Here is a 10056-nt window from a genome sequence, read left to right as displayed (position 1 = left end):
GATCCGTTCGAGGATGCGATGCTATTTGGGTAGTGATCGACCGATTGATGAAGTTTGCGTGTTTTATTCCTTACAGGATGACGTATCGTCATGATCAGATGGCTGAGTTGTATGTTAGCAATATTGTGAGATTGCATGGTGTGCCGAAGTCGATCGTTTCAGACAGAGATCCTAGATTCACTTCTCACTTCTGGCACAGTCTTCAGGGGGCACTTGGTACTCGATTGCATCTGAGTACAGCTTATCATCCTCAGACAGATGGACAGTCAGAACGGACCATCCAGACGTTGGAGGATATGCTGCGAGCGGTAGTGCTAGACTTTGGCACTAGTTGGCAGGATTCTTTGCCTCTTGTCGAGTTTTCTTACAACAACAGCTTCCAAGCGAGTATCGGTATGGCGCCTTTTGAGGCTTTGTATGGTAGAAAGTGCCGATCTCCGTTGTTTTGGGATGAATTGTCCGAGTCACCAGATTTGGGACCGGAGATGCTTAGAGATATGGCAGAGCAGGTTAAGATCATTCAGACCAGAATGAAGTTAGCTCAAGATAGACAGGCGAAGTATGCGAATGTCAGACGTCGACCTCTGAGTTTTGAGCAGGGAGACCGTGTATTCCTTAAGATTTCTCCGTTCAGAGGCACCGTCAGATTCGGTAAGAGAGGAAAGTTATCTCCGAGATTCATCGGTCCGTACGAGATTCTCGAGAAGATAGGCGATCTTGCCTACAGACTTGCACTTCCTCCGTCTTTATCTGGTATTCACGACGTTTTTCACGTCTCTATGCTGCGAAAGTATCAACCAGATATTTCTCATATCCTTCAGCCTGACGAAGCCGAGTTAGACGAGACCCTGAGCTATTTTGAGCGACCGATTCAGATCCTTGATCGGAAAGAAAAGCAACTCAGAACCAAGTTGATTCCGTTGGTGAAAGTGCAGTGGAGCCGTCACGGAGTCGAGGAAGCGACTTGGGAGACAGAATCTGACATGAGACAACGTTTTCCAGAGTTGTTCGGATGACGTGAGTTCTTCTTACTGTCTTTAGTTCTTTATTCTATCTTATGAGTTGTGGTTCTCGTTGATTTCGAGGACGAAATCTCTTCTTAGTGGGGGAGAATTGTAACGCCCCATTTTTTTATCTTAATTGAATTTATTTGAGTTAATCAGAGATTACAGAGTTCTCGAGCCGGTTTGATTTTGATCAGGGTCCTTTTTGCAAAAATTGGATTTTTCAGGGACTAAAATGCAAATATGGAATTTTATATATTATCTACAACTTGATTGGATTGAGATTGGTCTTCTTCTCCTCCTCCTTTCCTTCTCCACGCCTCCAACCTCCATTAGAGAGCCAAACGTGAGTTTGGAGCTTTCAAAATCCAGTCCGAGCTCGATCCGTCCGTTAGAAATTAATTCTGAAGGCAGATTATCGATCACTGCAGTGAGAGCTCTGTTATATTGTAAGTTCTTCTACGATCGGATACATTCTAGTTTTTGGATGTTGTTAGAATCGTTCTAGATTCGAGTATGTTGTTCTCTACAGAGTTCTGATCGTTTATTATCTGTCGGTTTCGAATTAGAGCGACGTTCGGAATTGTTATGATTTTTGGAAGTATTATTCGAAAATGTGGGTTTTGAGATTTGTTGGGTTTGTCTTGTTGTTGTGGTTTTAGCATTGAATTGAGTTGATATCAGTATTGAACTGCTGTCTGCGTTGCCGGTTTGTTCAGTTTATAGCCGTTATGCCGTCGGTTTGAGTTTTGAGGGTTTCGAACCGTTTTTGAGTTGTTGAACTTGGCTTGTAAGTTGGTCTTTGTTGTTGATCAATCTCTTGTATCTGAACAGATTCGTTTGGAGTTGTCAAGCCCTGAGTTAGCAGCTGATTGATCGTTTCAGAGTTGGACGAAGATCGGTAATGAGATTTACCTTGATCCGTAGTTGTTGTTTAGATTGTATAGTTGTTGATACAATCTTTTGTTGTAGCTTTCCTGGAGTTGGAACTACTGCATTGAAAGGTAAAAGCATTCATCGTAGCGGGATAGCATACTCGGGACTGTTGGTTCTCGAGTTTCCCTTTTTAAATCACATATTGCATTGATACTTGTTCTAGCACATGGAACTTGTAATTGTTGATTGATTGAGTTTTTGTTATGTGGCTTATGTTTATGTTTCTGTTATGCATTCATCTTGAGCCTACTTTGATTTCAGCGGGCAGAACCGCCCTTTTTGTTAGACGTTTGGGAACTATGATTGAGTGGCCTAGGTTGTAGTATTTCGCCTAGTGCTAGCATACTCATTATGGTTGCTCAAAGTCTAGAGGAGTAGGATACGTGGCACCACCTCGATTGGGAGAGTCGGTGAGTCGTTACGTGATCTCATCCTCAGGATCCCAAAAGCAGAGCAATACTCCCGTGTTTATCAGAATCGATATCCTGGTTTTAAAGACATGCATATCATTAACTTCGACTTGAATATGTGGTTTGATAGCATGTTGTATATTCATTACTTGATATGTTGCTTTTACTAGGATTATCATTCTCACCGGTTATCTGGCTGTTGCTTTGTTTTGTATGTGTACTTGGCAACAGGTGGGGCAGGAACAAGTCAGAAGAGGCATGGTTAGCTTCGAGGGCAAGTAGTAGAAGTGAGACTCGGTTTAGAAGTCGAATTAGCATGTTTATCTAGTTTAAGATTGAAGCATGTTAGAACTCAAACTTGATATGTTTGTTATTCGAATTAGTTTGTATTCGGATTGTAATCTGAAATCGAAGTATGTTGTTGTTGTATCGATTTAGACTTCTGGTTGTTTTTAGGCCTTCTGAAAGCATGACTTGTTATGGCATGTTTCCCTACACCCTGTTATTGTAATTGTATTTGAAGGCATGTCGGACCAAGCGCGGAAATCCCTTTCCTTTTTCTGCAGCCTGAGCATTTCTGCCCAGGCCTTCCGTGCGCGGGCGAGGCGTTCCTCGCGCGGGCGCGAGTCCTCCGTTGGGCCTCTGAATGGTTTGCCCGCGCGCGCGCGAGCTTGGTACCTCGCGCGGGCGCGAGCCTTTGGTTGGTCTCGGGATCGTTTGCCCGCGCGCGCGCGAGCTTGGTTCCTCGCGCGGGCGCGGGCGTTTTAAAAAAAAAAAAAAAAAAATCTTTTGAATTGTTTTACTCTTGGTTTCTTGTTCGCTTACTTGTTGTTTAATCCGAGATTAGTGGTTTAGAATCGAGGTCTCACACCTTGGATTTTGAGTTTTTCTATGTGCTAGAATACTTTTTATAGTTGCTCTGAAGTCTAGGGTTGAGTTGTGTGACATCCACCCCGAATGGGAGTGTCGGTGGGTTGTTCGTAATGACTTGACTCTGGGATCCCAACCGAGTACCGATTGATATTTTGATTATCTGACTTGATGATCTCGAGTTTTGAAGTCATTCATACATCAACTCTCATTTTGAGTTATTGATGATTGTTACATTTCAATAAGAGATGTTTAATTGTTATTGTATTCCTGTCTCTTTTACATGGAAATTATATTTCTAACCGGCTTATCCGGCTGTTGTTGTTTTTTGTATGTGTACTTGACAACAGGAGGATCAGGAGCTGGACCGAGTCGTTTGGGTTAGCTCGGGGTGAGAATGATAGAAGTGAGACACCATGTCGTAGGGTTGGGTCTTTTGAACTTGTATTATTTGTGTTTAGTCGATCGAACCCTATTGTCGAACTTGATATGTTGTAATTTTGGGCAGAACCTAGAATATTGTATGTTGAAATGTTGATTTGTATGTGTGTTTGGGTTTTAATTGATTGGAGTTGCTTTTGAAATGATTTTTCCAGGATCCTGCACTTTCTGCCCGTTTGGCCTGCGCGCGAGCATGCCTGGAGGGCTCGGGTTATCTTGCCCGCGCGCACGCTAGCACATCACCTCGCACGGGCGCGAGCCTCCTGCGAGGCCTCTGGACGCGTTGCCTGCACGCGCGCGAGACGATGGCTCGCACGGGCGCGAGGCTTTTATAAAAAAAAAATTGGCATGCTTTTTATTTTACTTTGATTGTTTAAACCCGAGTTTAGAAGATTAGAAACGGGGTCTCACAAAGAGCCTCCTGAAGACTGTGCCAGAAGTGAAATGTAAATCGAGGATCTCGGTCAGAAACAATCGACTTCGGCACTCCGTGCAACCTCAAAATCTCCCTGACATACAACTCGGCCATCTGATCATGATGATAAGTCATCCGGTACGGAATAAAGCAGGCAGACTTTGTCAATCTGTCGATCACTACCCAGATAGCATCATAACCTCGGACTGATTGCGGTAGTTTTGTGACAAAATCCATCGATATGTGATCCCATTTCCACTCTGGTATGGATAAACTGTGCAACAGACCCCCAGGCCGCTTCCTCGCTGCTTTCACCTGCTGACAGTTCAAACATCGGGATACAAAACTCGTGACATCCCTCTTCATCAGTTTCCACCAGAAATGATTCATTAAATCATTATATATCTTCCGGCCACCTGGATGAACACTGAACCGACTACAATGTGCCTCTCGAAGAATACGCTGCCTCAATTTAGAAATATCAGGCACAACAATACGGTTATTCACAAACAAAACATCATCCCTGACTTGAAACTCAAACTGATGTCCTGATCTGACTTTCTCTATCAAATTCTGGATACTCGCATCGGATTTCTATTCTTCTTTGATCGACACAAATAACTCTGGCTTGTCTTGGATATCGTAGACTCTGATAGACCTCCTATCTGATTCAAACTCCAAACCAGAATTGCAACATTCCTCGATCAACTAAGAAACACCGATAGTAGAAAGAGATAAAGAACAAATTTTTCGGGCTCAAAGCATCAGCATTCGACTTCCCCGGATAATACTTGATTTCGCAGTCAAAGTCCTTCAACAATTGTAGCCATCTCCTCTATCTCATTTTCAGTTCGGACTGTGAAAAAAAATATTTTAGGCTCTTATGGTCAGAAAAGATCTCAAAGGACTCACCATAAAGATAGTGACGCCAAATCTTCAACGCAAACACAATCGCAGCGAGCTCAAGATCATGAATCAGATATCGAGTCTCGTGTGGCTTCAGTTGCCTCGATGCATACGCTATCACAAGCTTCCTCTACATAAGAACACATCCAAGACCTAGAAGATAAGCATCACAATAAATGGTAAAACCTACAATACCTGGTGGAATAGAAAGAATCGGAGCACTGGTCAACCTCTTCTTCAGTTCAATAAAACTGGTCTCAAACTCTTCATTCCAAACAAAAGGTGCATTCTTCTGAGTCAGCTGGGTAATCGGCTTTGCAATAGAAGAGAAATGGTAGCGCTAAGTTGCGTCACGCACAAATTACCAAACTCAATCAGATAACCAAAAATATGTAGTAGTATGAGTAAAGATCGTTCCCACGAGGAAAGGAAAATTTAATGTGTTCTAAAATAAAATAAAGGGGGTTTTGAGTTGAGATTAACTACTAAAATTTAAAAACAATATTTAATGCAATTCTTAACAACTATCATGAAAGATTAAATTATAATTGAATAAATCACTGAGAAACAAAACTTGGTATCAGTCGACTACACCCTTGATATTTATTCATTCAATCATCGATTCCCTAAAAATAATTAATCCTATCAAATATTCATCATTGAAAATCAAATTCATGTTTTGTCTTAATCTTAGTTAATTAGACACCAGCATTCTAGATTAACCCTTACCAATAAATCAACCCGGATTCCAGCGATCTAGATTTAAATTTAAGGTAGCATTCAAACGAGTAAAACTGATGAATCTAGACAACACAAATACCAGCGATTGTATTTAATCTAGTCAATAGTTGTTCCTACCACTTAAAAAATTCAACAGCATAAACGCAGTTGATTTTCAAATTAGTTGATTCAAACAATTATGAATTTGAATTCTAATTTAGCATTAGATTGTATAGCGAAATCCTAAGATGACCAATATGAAAATCTCACATACAAGCATGAAATAAAACAGAACAACTTTCGATACTCAATAAGGATTAAACATTGAAAAATTCGAATCTCATGAATAACAAAATCAAGGGCTTGTCTTCCTCAACCAAATTCTGAGGTTTAGCCACAACGATTAATGAAAAACCAAAGAAAAATCAAAAGAAAAGAAGAAATTGTAAAGAATAAGATAGAACAATAAACCTAGCCTCCAAAGAGAGATTCAAAGTCTGATAATTAATGTCTGAAAAACGGAATAAAAACCTAATAAAGAGTAGAGTCCAAAATAAAAGAGTTTCCAAAATTAATAACTCTTTCCCGAACAGCGACGCTTGATCGAGCAAATACTACCACAGAAAATCAACTAAAATATGTCTATCAATTAAGCTCGAATAAATCGCAAGTGCACGAGTCAAGTAATAATATAGTGTACAAAGTATGAGTATCGTCCCACAGAGATTGATTTGTGACAAAATTACTCAAGTATTATTCTTTAGTTAATTAAAATGATAAAGAGAATAAATTAATAACTAAAATAAAAAGAATGAAACAAAAGCAAAAGAAATAAATTAAGTTCAAAAAATAAATAAACGATTGTTAGGATCTCGGTTCACCTACCCCTTTTTCTTCTCTAATGATTGAAATTCGGTTCTCAAGTCATGCTTTTGACGGAATTTCCTAATCTATCAACATACTCTGTCGAGCTATATTAATCTAATTAACAAATTGCAATAACCAAGTGTCCTTGTGTTATTTAACAATTGCAATTACATTACGATTTGTGAAATCCTCTAGCTTTCGACCTATTGGACTATGACTATCAACATGTATCCAACCTCATATGTCTATGCAAGATGTAGATCCATAGACTATATTACCCTATCATGTTATAAAATCTCCTTTCAGTATCAATTATAACACATAAAATCAATTCAAAGTTGATCAATCTCCAAATAATCAATAAACACAGTAATATAATCAAGAATTCTTAAAAACCAAATTCAATCTTCAAGAAGAAATCAAAACATAGTTTTGGGGATAAGATCCCCTAAATCCAAACAAAAATAAGAGAAAGAAGAAGAAAATATAAAACTAGTGTTTGCGGTTCTTGTTTCTGGTTGAGTTCTTCACGCCGTCTCCCTCTTCTCACGTTCCTTTCTCTCCTTGGTTGATGGCGGCTGCTCTCCTCCTTTCTGATGCGTCTCAAAAGTCCTTTTTATATGCCCTTGAAAGTCCGTCAAACAAATCCCGACAAGTTGAGACTTTAAAATTTTGAAAATCTGATTTTTTCAGTTCGTGTCGCGCCATGGCGCAAAAAAAATCACGCCATGGCGTGAAAATTTCTGCCCCAAAAATGAGTTTCTCGCATATGATTTTCTGCAGCGCGCGATAACTTTTAAAAACTTATATCTCACAATCTAACCGTTGGATTGATCTGAAATTTGGACAGAAACTTTAAAACATCTTGAAATTCAATCTGGACGGTGAAGATTGGATTTTGATCATTCTAGAGTCAAAAATAAATTTTGGACCATTAATGCTTTGTGATTCCTTCTTGCGTCAATTCTCCTTGCTCAAACTCTTGCTTTTCTCCATCTTTTGCCTATAACAAATCAAAATTCATAAGGAGTGATCCGAACGCAATAAATAATCAATAACTAAACATGAATGACATTAATAATATAAAAACATGCAAAACAAATGCAAAACAAATGCAAAATAATGCAATAAAACACATAAAAACAACACTTATCACACCCCCATACTTAAACCTTGCTCGCCCTCGAGCAAGACATGCAAAAAAAACAAAATGCAAAAAATGACATAAATAAGAATGAATCATGAACAACATAGCCTCCGATAAATCCAACTTCAAAAATCAAAAACCACAAACTTCTGATTGTTCACAATACACTGTTAGTTTAATGTAAATGTGTGTGTGTGCCATGTCATTCCAGTTTCATGCAACTTCAACAGAATCCATTCTAAGAATGTTTAGCGACCTAAGATAATTCAATGCAAGTATCACAATCCAGCACTCCATCATCTCAACAATCCCAAACAAAAACATGCACTTTCTTGAGATTAATTACGTACATCCGGATTTTGCACCCGGTATTGTTTTATAAGCCCCAATAATTACCCGCAAACTTAGCTATAACTAAGATAAGATTAGAAATTCAATCCCCTCGTCTATAGCCCGGATGGAGCATCAATCTCATTTAACCCGCAGACTTAGCTATGGAACAATGACTAGAATTTCAATCATTGTCCAAGCCCGGATGAAATTGTAATTTTAAAATTTGTTTAAAAATTTTTATTAACCCCATGGACTCTGCATACTTAGTCAAAAACAAGGGATTATGATTTCAATCACTCGCACATAACCCGGATGGAGTTAACTTTAGCAACCAAAAAGATTTTTTTTTCAAAAAATTGTAGGTATGCCCAAGATCATACATGCAATGTTTAAAATCATCAAGAATCCAAAGACACTATCATGATAAACAAACACCTATTATCGTGCAATGGTCAAACAAACACGAACTTCATCAATTACTTCGCTACACTACACCGGTCTAACATGCGTGCTTAAAAAATAAAATTCACGATTCAACCAACAGTTTCTCATGTTCAATCAAAAGAAACATTTTCTCAAAAACAAAATTTTTTTTGTTTTTTTTCACAACTCTATCATCATCGGCCAACATTCATCATTCTACTTATTCAAACAAGACAAACAGCAACACAATGATATGGATGATTACGAACTATATGCAATAAACTAGACCAAATGAATGCAAAACACAATGATAAACGAACAATGAAATAATCTAGTCTACCTCCCCCATACTTATCCAAAGCATTGCCCTCAATGCTCTAGAAACACAAACATTATGCACAAACAAACACACAAATGCAAGACGAACAACACAAACAGAATGAAACTGAAAACTGAAAACTCCCCTGGATAATTCGCTGGCATCTCCATCATTCTCCTGCTACTCCAAAATTCTTAGGCCATCAATATTCTTATATATTCACCTTGAAAATCCAAAAATTGAGGGATTAAACATGATCAACTCAAAACGAAACAACACTAGATAAAAAAAACTGAAATTAAATAAACGAAACAAAAAGAATTAGAATTCTTGGGTTGCCTCCCAAGTAGCACCTGATTTTCAGTCCTTGGCTCGACCCTCAGAAGCACTCATCAAAGAACGGCTGATGCCCAAAGTAAGTGTCATATGACACCACCAATGGGTGTTTGTTCCATGTGCCCTCAAGCTTGGCCAGATGTAAACAGTTTATGCTCGTCACCTCAACAACACTCCATAGCAGCTGATAAACATGGGAAGAGAAAATCTCTGTTGGCTCTCGGTGTTGCTGGGTAAAACTTGTGAATACTTGTCGATGAGACATCTCAAATTATTACACCAGATGAATTCCTGCAAAAAATAAAATAGAAAACGGTAGCTCACGTAGGAATAAAGTAGAATAAACAAAAGAATTAACCAAAGAAAATAACAAAAAGTAAAATTTGTCAATTTCAATCCCCGGCAACAGCGCCAAAAACTTGATCGAGCAAATACTACCACAGAAAATCAACTAAAATATGTCTATCAATTAAGATCGAATAAATCGCAAGTGCACGAGTCAAGTAATAATATAGTGTACAAAGTACGAGTATCGTCCCACAGAGATTGATTTGTGACAAAATTACTCAAGTATTATTCTTTAGTTAATTAAAATAGTAAAGAGAATAAATTAATAACTAAAATAAAAAGAATGAAACAAAAGCAAAACAAATAAATTAAGTGTTGGGTAACTGGCGTTCAGATCAATCACGATTGATACCCGGTGCAGCGGAAGTTTAAAATTTTTAGTATGGAACAATTCCATAGTGTGGGTATCAACCGTTTAACGATTAAATTATAAGTGTGTGTAAAATTAAATAACTATTATTAAATTTTACCTTCAATCTCGAAGCGAGATTATTGGACACCACACAGATTTCTCTGCGCTTCTTGTATCTCCCTGGAACTGATGAACAAGCTTTCCTTCAATCAGGTCCACGAATAGAGGT

The sequence above is a fragment of the Henckelia pumila genome, chromosome 3 (genome assembly GCF_033568475.1).
Source record: "Henckelia pumila isolate YLH828 chromosome 3, ASM3356847v2, whole genome shotgun sequence".
Taxonomy (NCBI): Eukaryota; Viridiplantae; Streptophyta; class Magnoliopsida; order Lamiales; family Gesneriaceae; genus Henckelia; species Henckelia pumila.
This window is presented reverse-complemented; position numbering follows the sequence as displayed.